This window comes from Lissotriton vulgaris, chromosome 7 (assembly GCF_964263255.1).
Source record: "Lissotriton vulgaris chromosome 7, aLisVul1.2, whole genome shotgun sequence".
Taxonomy (NCBI): domain Eukaryota; kingdom Metazoa; phylum Chordata; class Amphibia; order Caudata; family Salamandridae; genus Lissotriton; species Lissotriton vulgaris.
In genome coordinates this window covers 1,290,059,156-1,290,071,208 of record NC_141695.1, presented here as the reverse complement: position 1 = coordinate 1,290,071,208, position 12,053 = coordinate 1,290,059,156, and the positions used below count along the sequence as shown (strand labels likewise).

At 49.8% G+C, this 12,053-nt stretch overlaps 2 protein-coding genes across 6 annotated transcripts in view; one reads left to right on the top strand and one right to left on the bottom strand.

Annotated features, from left to right (window-relative positions):
- LOC147703509 (uncharacterized) overlaps positions 1-5,158 on the bottom strand; it is a 70,392-nt gene extending 65,234 nt beyond the window's left edge. Inside the window, exon 1 of one of the 2 annotated variants that reach the window (XR_015297580.1) lies at positions 4,950-5,154. The gene's annotated coding sequence lies outside the window, so the exon portion shown is untranslated. Of the gene's footprint in view, positions 1-4,949 lie in introns of both variants that reach the window. The other variant, XM_086931877.1, reaches the window with a different exon arrangement.
- A 164-nt stretch (positions 5,159-5,322) lies between these two features.
- Positions 5,323-12,053, top strand: part of TEP1 (telomerase associated protein 1) — a 1,080,103-nt gene continuing 1,073,372 nt past the window's right edge. For 2 of the 4 annotated variants that reach the window (XM_086931872.1, XM_086931869.1), the window contains exon 1: positions 5,324-5,441. The gene's annotated coding sequence lies outside the window, so the exon portion shown is untranslated. Of the gene's footprint in view, positions 5,442-12,053 lie in introns of all 4 variants that reach the window. The other 2 variants (XM_086931874.1, XM_086931871.1) reach the window with 2 other exon arrangements.

Below are 12,053 nucleotides of genomic sequence, written 5' to 3'. Positions count from 1 at the left end.
AGGGGCGGGGGAGAGGTGTTTGGAAAGAGTGGGGGTTTCGGTGGTACAAGGGAACGGAATCAAAAAGAGAGAAGAAGAAACTGAAGAGGAAAGGTGACAGAAACAGAACACAAGGAGTTGAGGAAAGAGTGGGTACATGCGGGAGAGACCGAGCGAAGTAGAGGCTAGTGAGGGTCTCCGCGCCCTCCTAGGCTGTTTCTGCGGGTCCCTCCTCGGTCCCATCCCGGCTCCCGGCTGCTCCACCCATGTGTCCCCGGCCAGCCGGGCAGGGGGTGCAGACAGTGCTCTGGGACTCCCAGGAGAGGGGGCTCCAGCGGGGCGGCAGGGGGAGGGACAAATGCTTGTACATGACGCCAGAGAGCTCGTAATGCCGGTAGCCTCCCATAGCTCCGGAATTTAGACCTGAGGGGTGGTGTCTGTCCGTCTGTGTGTGTCAGGGAGGCGGCGGGGCGTGCTTGATCGAATGTGATATGGGCCGTCCAGTCCTCGACATCCAGTCAACAGAAGATACAACTGGGCTCATCCACAAAATCGAAAGACAGATTTAAGACGCACTGACAAAAATGCTAAATATTTCCAGCACCCCGGCTGCCCCCGAGCCATGGGTGCCAGAGCCGTGGGTGCCACAGCTGAGGGTGCAGGCGCGCGGCGAGGGCCGCCCTGGCCGGGGCTCCCTGGCATTGTTTCCAACCCCCACGCTCGGCCGGCGGAGCCCTGTGCTACTTCGGTCCGTTCCAGAATGCGGTCCCGTGGCCCCCGGAGCCCCATTGTGACGCCATAGGGCCCGCTCCCTGCAGGAGCCCCCTGCCGCTAGTGGGCCGCCGCTCCCGGCCTCCGAGCGCGAGAGTGGGCTGGGGAAAAGGGGCCCGGAGCCCGGGATTTCAGTCACGGAGGTGTAGCAGGCAGGAAGTAGATGCTCCTCTTCCTGAAGTGAGCTGAGGAGGGCAGCAGGACGGACACCGAGGAGGGAGGAGAGGAGGAGGGAGCCGCCGCCGGCTGGGCGAGGGGAGGGAGAGCCGCCTGCCCCTGCCCGCCGCAGCCGGCCTGCCACGGCTATGTGAGGCTTGCCGGGATCTGCTCCGTCGGACAGGCCGCGGCTCTACCCCCTGCCGGGGACTGCGCTCGGAGGCCGGGATGCAGCGGGTGCCAGGGCCACGGAGGCGCCGCTAGTCCTGAGGAGGGCCGAGGCTGGGCTTGAGAGCACAAGCCATCGGGGATGCGCCGCCCGGCCTGAGAGAGGGTGGTATACGCTGAGGGAGCTGCCAGGGCAGCCCGGGGGCACAGAATGCCCGCCCGGCGGGGCTAGAGGCCGGGGAGCCCTGGACCCGCAGCACAAGATGCCCACCAGGACGCCATTGCCGACTGTCAACGAGCGCGACACTGTTTTCACACGTTAACCGCCGACCACGCCATTAACACCACCATGTTTCTCCGAGGTCCAGCAGAAATGGATCTGCGAAATGCCCCGTCATTTTCAGACTGAGGGGCGTGTTTTTCTTTCTCTCCTCTTTCCATTGGCTGTAATGTAAACAACGGGCGTGTTTTGACTTGTTGTTTATATTCCAGCCAATGGGAAGAGGAGAGAAAGAAGAGAAAAAAAACACGCCCCTCAATCCGAAACGGACAGGGCTTAAATTGACAGACAAACCTCTTCTCCAATGGCTGGCCGCCGTTTAGGAAGCCAGCCAATGTAGAAGAGCTGGAGGGTTTAAGCTCCATACTAGAAATAATAAATCTCGCCAGCGAGACTGCGCAAGTGCAGCCAACGCTAGCCGAGACCTAAAAAGGGCTGAGGAAAAAGCGACTTTCTTTTGGTAATGCTCTTTCTGACAAACACTCTAACCACATATTCCTGACCATGTGAATATTCCCAGGCTCCAGTCTGGACCCAGAGTTTTCCCAGTAATTCTGTCAAGTATTTGTAGGTGGCATCATGTGGCTCTGTGTCAGGTCCATGCCACCTCAGAACCGATGTTGGGCTCCTATAAAACCTCCACTTCCCCACGTCAGCTTCTTTCTGACATCTGTCTGCGCACTAGCAAGCACCAAGCCCTTAGGAATCAGATTGTGCCTGTGAGCAGATTTCTAGATTAGGCTCTTATCCATATGGACCAGATGAGTCCATTCCCCAGAACGGAGAGATGGGTCGGTGAAAAGTTTGCAGTTAGAGTAAACACCAAAAACATCATTACAGAAAGGCAAGTTGTTCTTCTGATAGATACTTCTAACCACAGATGCCTCACCTTGTGAATAGATATACCAAAGCCCCAGGTGGAGGACGGTGGAATGACTGACACCAGAAAATCATGCAGGACAGAGCAGGCAAAGTACCCTGTCTACCAGGTCAGGTCATCCAGGCAGCAGTGCTTCATAAACATGTGAACTGACACCCACTTAGTAGCCTGGCAGAAGTACATGACTGACACACCGTATACCAGCACAGTGGAAGCAGCCTTTGCTATGGTGGAAAGAGCATGCAGGCATTCTGGAGGCAGTTTCTTGGCCAATCCGTAACAGGTTTTAATGTTCAAAACAATCCAACTGGAGACCGTCTGCTCCTGCATAGCTTCTCCCTTCTTCTCTGTAGAGAAGCCCAGAAAAAGCTATTTGTCCACCAGATGATCTTTGGTGCCATCAATGAAGAAGCTTAGGGTTATTGTCGAGGATGCCTTTTTTCCTCCTTGGATGGGTGAACCAGAGTAAAGAAAGCTGGCATGTGATAGACTGCCCTGTGAGGTAAGATGCGACAACCATCGGGAGAAATGCATCTTTTTTCCTGAATACCAGTTTGCCTAGGACAAAAGTGGTATATAAATGGCTGCTGGAAAGACTGCTTGAAATTCACTCATATTACGAGCAGACTTTATTGCTATGAGAAATGTGGTCTTCAGCCTAAAAGCACTGGTTCAAACAAGGCCCACATGAGGAAAGTGACGACCAAATGAAAGGTCCCACTGGGGCATCACAAATAATGTTGGCAGACACGAATGCGTCAGTCCTTTTAAAAAGTGTTTCACAACAGACAATTTAAATATAGATGGCACAAAGGAAGGCTGAAAGGACCAATAAATAACATTTAACTCTTGCCACAGCAAGGCCTGGCTGGAACAGAGAAAGACAAAACAACAGTTATGTCACACAACTGTGCCTGTAGAGGTTGGAAATTTTGTGAGGAACATGGAAAAAAAACTTCTCAAAGCATAAATTGTTTTAGTGGAGGGATGCCAGGCAGCCAAAATTACACCTACTGCTTTGGGAGGAAGATCAAAAGCTATCAACTCTCGCCGTTCAATCTCCAACCATGGAGGTATAGGTTTTTGCAAGGTGCAGGACCAAGCTTCTACTCAACAGGAGGTTCTTCTGAAGGTTCAGCTGATCAGAAGACATTTGCTCATAGCCCAGTCTGAAGCCACTAGGGTGACTTGGGCCCATTTACTTCAGAACCCAGGGAAGAGAGACAGAGACGGGAAGGAGCAAAGGAGTCTCAGTTCCAATCTAACAAAACGCGTCTCTGAGTAAGAACTACCATGGGAACTCCAATGTGCAAAAGCTTGGACACTGAAAGTTCATCGTGGTAGTGAAAAGAAGGGTTCTCCCTATTGCTGGAAAATGACTTGTTCCACATTGGACAGTAGATGCGCTAGGCAACGATGGCCGAGTTTGTCTGCCTTGGCACTCACAGGTGTTGGGTGATCAGGGAGTTGCCCTGAGCATTCAGCCATTTCCAGAGGCGCAGAACCTCCTCGAACAGGACCCACAACCACAAGCTGCCCTGTTTAATGCAATACCACATGGCAGTCATGTTGTCTGTAAGAACTTGTAACTATTACCCAGGATCACTGGTATTAGGCGAATGAGCGGCTGCTGCGATTTTTGCATAATTATAAATTTGCAGCATTTCGCCACATAATCTATCATCTGCAGATTTTACCCAAAAAAATGTGTTTCTCGCTCAAATGATTCAAAAGTTACTAAATTGTTGCAACACATGTTGATGCCCAGTAAAAGGCCCTTCAGCAAAATGGACTGGTCACCTTTCTGTTGCTTTTTGATATATTTGGGTGCTAATTGGGTACTAGCGAGGTGCAATCAATACCCAGACAGTGTTACTAAGTTTAAAGATGAAAAAATAGTTGAATCATTATTACAAAATGTGTCCCATTATGGAGACCAGAGTTCACCATTCCCAGATTACCTTTCCAACCCAGCAACAATGCATCCTTCACATTCATTACTACTGGGTGGTGTAGAGAGAAGCCAGTCCAATTGCGGTCGAGCAGCCACCTCTGCAGGTTTTTTGCAATCTCCTCCTACACCTGGATGGAATCGGAAAGGTTCCCTTGGTCCTGAGCCCACATAGATTCCAGATCCCACATGTGCCACCTGGCGTGATCCACAAGCAGGGTGCAGGAGGCTAAGAGAGAAAGAAGGCCTTAAGTGGGCCGGTTCCTACCGGTGCTCAGCACGGGCAGTTCTAAAAAGCAGGTGCTGAGCAGGGCCCCTATCAGGCTCTCCGTTTTGCCCTCACCAAAAGAGTGTAAAACAAATCTTAACTCTGTCTCTGCAGCAGTACCACCCTTCACTGCATTTGAGGCAACTTCAAAGAGACTAGTTATAGTTATTTCCGTCTCATCATTTCAGAATGGAAGCATTCACAATATAATATACAACGAACCATAGTTGTTGCCTAAGTATCTTATGCAACTAACAATCACTGACTATGCCAATAGTCCTGGCTTGCTGTAGGTGTAATGTTATTTGTTTTGTTATATATCTGAATCCAATGACGTTTTTAAGCCACGACCTTAAGTACACTGACCACGCCCCTTTCAGTGACCATCCCCCCCCCCCCCCCAGTTTTTTCATCCCACTTAAAGCCCTGGCTGTTCCAGCTTCGAACAGTGTCCCCTTCCCAGTCTGACAATGTAAGAGCACGCCCCGATACTGACCCGTTCAGAAGGCACTGCTATTTCCATGCTTTAAATCTTCCGTATTTCTCCAGCAGGGGGCGCTCTACTTAGGGCCCAGAGTAGGGATTTCCCAGGGTTTGTCTGGCCTGGGTCCAAAGGCTACCTTCGTCATAAGCGCCTTGATGACCGCATCGAGTTGAACTAGGCAATCTATGTATGTAATCCGGACAGCCGGCTCCTATGCGACTGGGCCACGCGTTCCGGAACAAAGGGCAATTCGAACCGGAGAAGCTCAGGGCCAGGGGTAGTCTTTTCCTGAAAGAGGACGGTATCTTTTTGTCGTCAGCGGACAAGTTTAACCAATGACAGCCTTCTCTGGGCGGTGTCGTCATAATGCCCCTCCCTGGTTACCTCCCATAGCACAGTCAAACACTCCTTATCATACTCTCACCTCGCGTGAAAGGCGTGATCAAAGTTGGTTTGTTGAAGTAGAGAGGAGGTAGTTAGATGTTAAAGACCTTCTGACGGGAGGTAAGTCCCACGTTGGGAAAACGGCGACATTTTGCGAAGCTTGACAACTTAAACAAACGGCTATTTAAGTCTGCAGATTTATTTTAGATTTTTTTTCAGGGCGGGTGGATGGGAATCCCGCGATTTTACCTGGTAAATTCTGTAACACCTGTACCAGAAAGAGAACTACAATAACCATCTAAAACTAAAAGTAGCGCAATATAAACATGTTTGGGCGCAACTACTGGAGATAATTTCCAGTGGTTGCATCAATGTCCAGCAGGGCTTTAAGTGGATGGAAAAACTAGGGGGGGGGGGGAGGCTCTTTCAAAGGGGCGCGGCTAATGTAATTAAGGGTGTGGCTTAATTCGCAAGCTAAAAATCTGTGTTTAGCATAGTGTGACGTCCGACTTGTATTTTGCTGTTTGTCATTGTATCCAGATATATGATACAAGTACCATCATACCTGCAACAAGTCAGGACTATTGGCTTTGTCAATGGCTGTTAGTTGCATAAGATAAATAAGCAGCAACTATGGTGTGTGTATATAATATTGACAAAGCTTCCACTTAAAGCCCTGGTGACACCACGACAGTGTTGCTGCTCCTGAGTTTCTAAAAGAGAAGGGAAATCCAGAGAGAAAATGACTCTCTTTGAATGACTTCCCTTCTCCTACAACTAGGGTGACCAACTGGCATGGGTGCAAATTCAGGATGGTTGGTGTAAAAATTCAGGACAAAGGGTCAACATTCAGAACAAAAATTCAGGACAGAAGATCAAAATTCAGGACAAATTTGGGACAAAACATACGTTTTACAGACATATCAGAGGAGGTCGCACAATACTGTATAAGTAAATAGACAACCAAAATAAGTACTAGTCAAAATAAGGTTCAGTGAATCTTGCACTTCACAGTTTTTCAGTATGCGCGCATCTTTGCACAGTGACATCAGGCGCTTTCTGCAATCAAGATTCGTGTAGGAGAAGGCACACCACATGCTATCGGTATAATAGGGCCCATTGTCATTCTCTCTGTGTCACGTTTTCGCACAGGCTAGCCATGTTTTCGCCCAGGCTGCGGCACAGAGTGGAGCGGGAGGACGCCAAAACTACCAGTGCTCAGATCGTCTCTCTCCCCCGCTGGCTCCCCCACCGGTGCCAGCGAACAAAACTAGCCACGTTTTCACACAGGCTGCGGCACAGAGCGGGGCGGGAGTTGAGTTTGAGTTTAAGGAATTTGTAGAGCGCGCGTACACCAGGCGGTTTCTTGGCGCTGTGTGAATACTACTACTCATGGGGCATGAAGGCTGAGGGATAAGGACGGTTTAAGATTGGAAAGCTTCAGTAAAGAGAAATGTTTTGAGGCCTTTACGGAATAAGGGATACTGAGAACAGGATCTCAGTTGGAGTGGGAGAGAATTCCAGAAGGCGAGGGCCGTGGTGGAAAATTTGGAACCTCCCCACTTTTTCCGTTTGAAGCGAGGAACCACAAGAAGTTGATGGGTAGTAGAGCGCAGTTCTCTAGGTGGGATATAGTCTTGAATGGCTGTGTTGATAAAAGACGGGGCAGCGCCGGACCGGGCTTTGAAGATGGTACAGCCAAGCTTGAATAGGGCGCGTTGCCGGACAGGGAGCCAGTGAAGGGATCTGAGGAGGGGTGTGACATGTTGTGATTTGGGTAAATTAAAAACCAGACGGGCCGCCTGGTTTTGAACAAGTTGGAGGCGCCTCACGAGGTACGCAGGCATGCCATGGTAGAGGGCGTTGCCGTAGTCCAAGCGAGACGTCACCATGGCCAGGAGTATTAGTTTGAGAGCGGATGGAGAGAAAAATCGTGAAACTTTCCGGATTGTTCTGAGGGAGAGGAAGGCTGAAGAAACGACGGCACTGACTTGAGAGTGGAGGGAAAGTTGATTATTGATTTTGAACCCAAGAGTTTTGACAGAGGGGACAGGCGTGGGTGGGGGACCTAAAGAGGGGGGCCAGAAGGAGGAGGACCAAGGACTGGAGCAACCACCCGTCAACACCAATTCCGTTTTATCAGGATTGAGTTTCAGGTGGTTGAAGTTCATCCAGTCCTGGATAAAAGTCATGATGAACTGGAAATTGGATGTTGACTCGGGGGAGGAAGAAAGAGAAAAGATAAGCTGGAGGTCGTCTGCGTAGTTGTAGACAGAGACCTCCAGTTGCTGTAAAGCAAAAATAAGAGGGGCAATGTAAAGGTTAAATAACAGAGGGGACAAGGAGGATCCTTGGGGGACCCCACACTGGACTGGACGAAAGTCAGCTGAGTACTCACCCAGGCGGACCGCTTGAGTGCGCTCACTCAAGAAGGAGGATAGCCATAGCAGGGCAGTCCCTCCGATTCCCGCCGCCTCGACACGTGAAAGTAAGATGGCATGGTCCACCTTGTCGAATGCGGCGGAGAGATCAAGAAGGACCAAGGCCTGGGGCTGACTAGAATCCATGCCTTCTCGGAGATTGTCCAGGACAGATATAATTACTGACTCGGTTGAGTGCGCAGGGCGTAATCCAGCCTGCCTTGGAGCCAAGACACTATTTCTTTCCACAAATAGGCTCAAGGTTCTGACAACATGACGTTCCAGTACCTTTGTGTATGAGAAAAACAAGGACCCCCTGGGTATCAATGCAGACTCCTAGGGCAGGGTAAACACCTATGTAGAGAAACAAACCTAGGACGTCAACTGAATAAATGACCAATTCTACCTAAATCAGTAGTGTAAAGAAATGACAAAAAATAAACTGTATACATATATATATATATTTAATTAGTATAGTTAAAAATCATATAGTAACACAACTACATGATGAGCTAAAAATATAAGTCATAAAAACGCAAATATATAGACTTCAAATTAGTGTGGTTCCTATGAATCATACAATTACATCACAAGGCATAACTTAATCACAATATATAATTACAAAAAGAAATAGAAATTCATAATCATAAAACACTCAACTTCTTTACACTACTGGTTCCAGTACCTTTGCCAGGAAGGGCAAGAGGGAGATGGGGCGGTAGTTGGCTGGGTTCGAGAAATCCGCACCAGGTTTTTTTAAAATGGGTACAATCACCGCCGATTTGAGTGATGGGGTAACAATACCCTGGGATAGCGAGCTGTTTAAGAAACGTGAGAGGTGGTGAAGGGCAATAGGAATAGATCTGCTTCAGGATATAGGCTGGGCAGGGATCCAGGGGGGAGCCGGATTTGACCAGCGGGAGAATGGAGGTGAAAGAATCAGTCGTGAGGGGGGGAATCGAGTCAAGACGAGCTGCAGCAGGAGGACAGCAGGGGTCGGTGAAAGAGAAGGAAGGGGGAGGAATCTTGGCCTTGATCGTGCTGATTTTGTCGAGGAAAAAGGAATTAAGAGAGTCACAAAGTGATTGAGAAGGAGGGGGTTTAAGTGAGGCTCTGTCAGAATAGGCAAGGTCTTGGACGATGGAGAATATTTCTCTAGGCCGGTTCTCCGCAAGTTGAATTTTGGATGAAAAGTTAGCCTTCTTGGTTTCCAGGATGGATTTCTTGTATTGGGCTAGGAGGGTGGTGTATTGGAGTCTAGAAGTAGGGCAGTAATCCCATCTCCAAAGGCGTTCCGCTTGGCGGAGGTTACGTTTTTGAGTCTTCAAGTCTTTGGAAAACCATCGGTTGGCATCTTTGGGGCGTTTGGACGAGATGCACTTCAAAGGGGCGATGGAGTCGCAGCCAGCCCGCAGCCAGCTGTTGATAGATTCGGCCTGTGCTGAGGATGGCAGCCCTGAGAGGTCAGGGCTGGATGAGGAGATTGTGGCAGACAGGGCCGCTGCATCAACGCGGTTCCATGATCGGGCCCAGACGTTTTTGGCGGGGAGGGATTTGGGGAGTGAATGGGGGCATAAAGAAAAGGTGATCAGAAAATGGTCTGACCAAACACAGGGAGAAATGGAAAGTGAGGTGACCGGGCAGACTCGGTACTAGATTTGGTCAAGGATATGTCCCAGCCTATGCGTAGGGGCATGGACCGCAGAAGGGAAATTAAGCGAGCGGAGTGAGTCTGAAAACTCCTTGGAAGTTGCACATTCCGCGGGGTCAAAGGGCCAAAAGTTGAAGTCTCCAAGGACTACAATGGAGGAGTGGTTGACTACCAAGGTAGCCATCAGGTCTTGGAAATTTGGAAGAAACGTTTGCGGGGAGGACGGGGGTCGGTAAATAAGGACACACGTGAGAGGGGGGGTCAGGGAAAGTGAGCGGGCAACTAAACAGTCTGATGAGCCCAGGGAGGAGAATGCTAAGGATTGAAACGTAAGTTCTTTGCGGGCAATCAGGGCCACCCCTCCACCTGGCTTTCCGGAAGAACGATCGGCTCGGATAGCGTAATAGGATGGTGGGAGTATAGCCAATAGGGAGGGGAGAGAGCTGTCCGAGAACCAAGTCTCAGTAAGGAATAGTAGGTCGGGTTTGTGGGACTCCAATAACGTAAAAAGGTCGAGCTGATGTTTGACTGCCGATCTAGTATTGAGATACATTGCAGATACGGCTGAAGGAGAGGGGCCCGTGGGAGGCAGGACCGAAGAACGACTAGCCCGAGGCAAAGACAAGGGATTAGTGTGGGATAAGGTTTGAGAGGTAAAAAGGCCAAGTTTGGTAACTCAGATTAAGATGGAATTCGCCAGTGGCCACTTGCCTTGAAGCTCGGTCAGCTGCGAGCGGGAATATTGAATGAAAGGGGCAGAGTGACCAGCCTCTGGCCTCGGTCGGTCACGGACGGGCGCAGACGGGCTTTCCGCGAGCAGGAGGACTCGAGCAGGAGGACTCCAAAACTACCACGGCTCCGATCGACTCTCTCCCCCTCTGACTCTCATTGACTCTCCTGCCGGTGCCAGCGAACCGTGGGTCCCGCTGTCAGAGCACAGAGAGTAGTGTGCTGGCCACAAGTCGGACGAGGCAGCTGAGCGGCTGCTGCCGCTTGGGAGGGGTGGGGGGGAGCAGACCACAAACCAGCTTTTGTGTGTAAAAGGCCGCTTTATTGAAACAGGTGCACATTAACAATTATAAAACCTCGGCAACGCTTTACAAAACTAAACCTCAAATAGCACACTTCTTTAACCCTCAATCACCACCCCCACCCCTAAAACGTCATAGGCCCGCCCCCCACCCATACATTACATCATTACAAAATATAAACAATGCAATCCCTGCATAATCGTTTAAACTTAACAAGTCCCGCAAACCATTACACAAACTCCCCTGCTTGCCCCTTAACAACTCTTGGTCCCCCAACCTATGGAACCACCCCAACAACTTAGCCTGCCCAACTCACCATGACGATGACACAACTACGGAAATGAACAACAACAATCCTGCCAACCCTGGCAAAAACACCACTAACACCCGCCACCCAGAAAGTGGGGGGGGGACTACCCCCCCTTTCTGCCCCCCAACTGAGCAAAAGGGAATGGAATCCCACTGCGGATGGTCGAAATGACAAATTCCTGTACTTTCAGACCCCTAGACAGAACTTCTTTCAACTCTAAAAGATACAAGTCCATACCCAGCCCAGACAGGCGTAACCCTTTTACTCCGAAAAAACACCACAGCCTCAAAACGAATATCTCTGGGATTCACTCTCCCAAAACCCGGGCCTCTACAAAATCTGGAAATTCCTAGGATGATCTTCTTGCGTGCCTTATCAATTGCATTAGGCTTATGAGCACTTCTCCAAATCCTCCGTGTAATCAGCACCATCCACAAAACATGGCTACCTGACCCCTGTTCTTTCAAAAGCGTATGGTTTCTTTTTCAATGCCCTAAACAAAACCACTCCTTTGACCCCACACAAATCCTTATCACCCAAATGGATTAGCAGCCCCTCCAGGCACAGCCCCCCGACCAACCATGAGTTAAGAGCAGTGATCAACTCCCTCCAAAGCATCCCTCCTTTACCCTTCCAAACAACTTTGAACAAACGCTCATTGAAAACCCAGAGAAGACCCACAGTAACTACGGCACACTTGAACATAAGCCCATTTTATGAAAGAATGCCCAACCATCCAGAAGGTCATCTCTGACGAGCGGGGGCCAGCCACAGACCTGAAACGAGAAAAGCAGTATCAAATTTATGGCAAAAGGGGATGACGCAGGTGCCTCCCCAACATCATTTCTCACATAGCGCTGAAAACAGTTTGAAGACCAACGCCCAAAGCGCATAATGACCTGTCTACCCGGTTGTGAGCTTCAGTTGCTGCCCGATCCTGAAAGAAGGAGTACCAAACTGTGCCCCATCCAAACCAATATTCGCAAAGCTCTACCCAGCATCGTGCACAACTGGTATTCCTAAACCAGAGACCCAATTGCATGTTGAAAAAACACTGCCCTAAATAGCCCCCCCCCCCGGATATCATCCACCAATGCCGGGCCCACCGTAAAGGGCACGTCTCTACTGGGGAAGCCGCCTCTAACTAAACCCCTTTACCCCTACTCTCCTGGTCTGTTTTAGATCTTGACAACCAAATGTGAACTCCTATGTCAGACAAACGCACGTCCCGCCACCCTATGTCCTTAATAAACCTAGAACCCAACCACTCAGAAAATCTGAACGCCCAAAAAATATCCATACCATAAGAGTAGAAAAAAG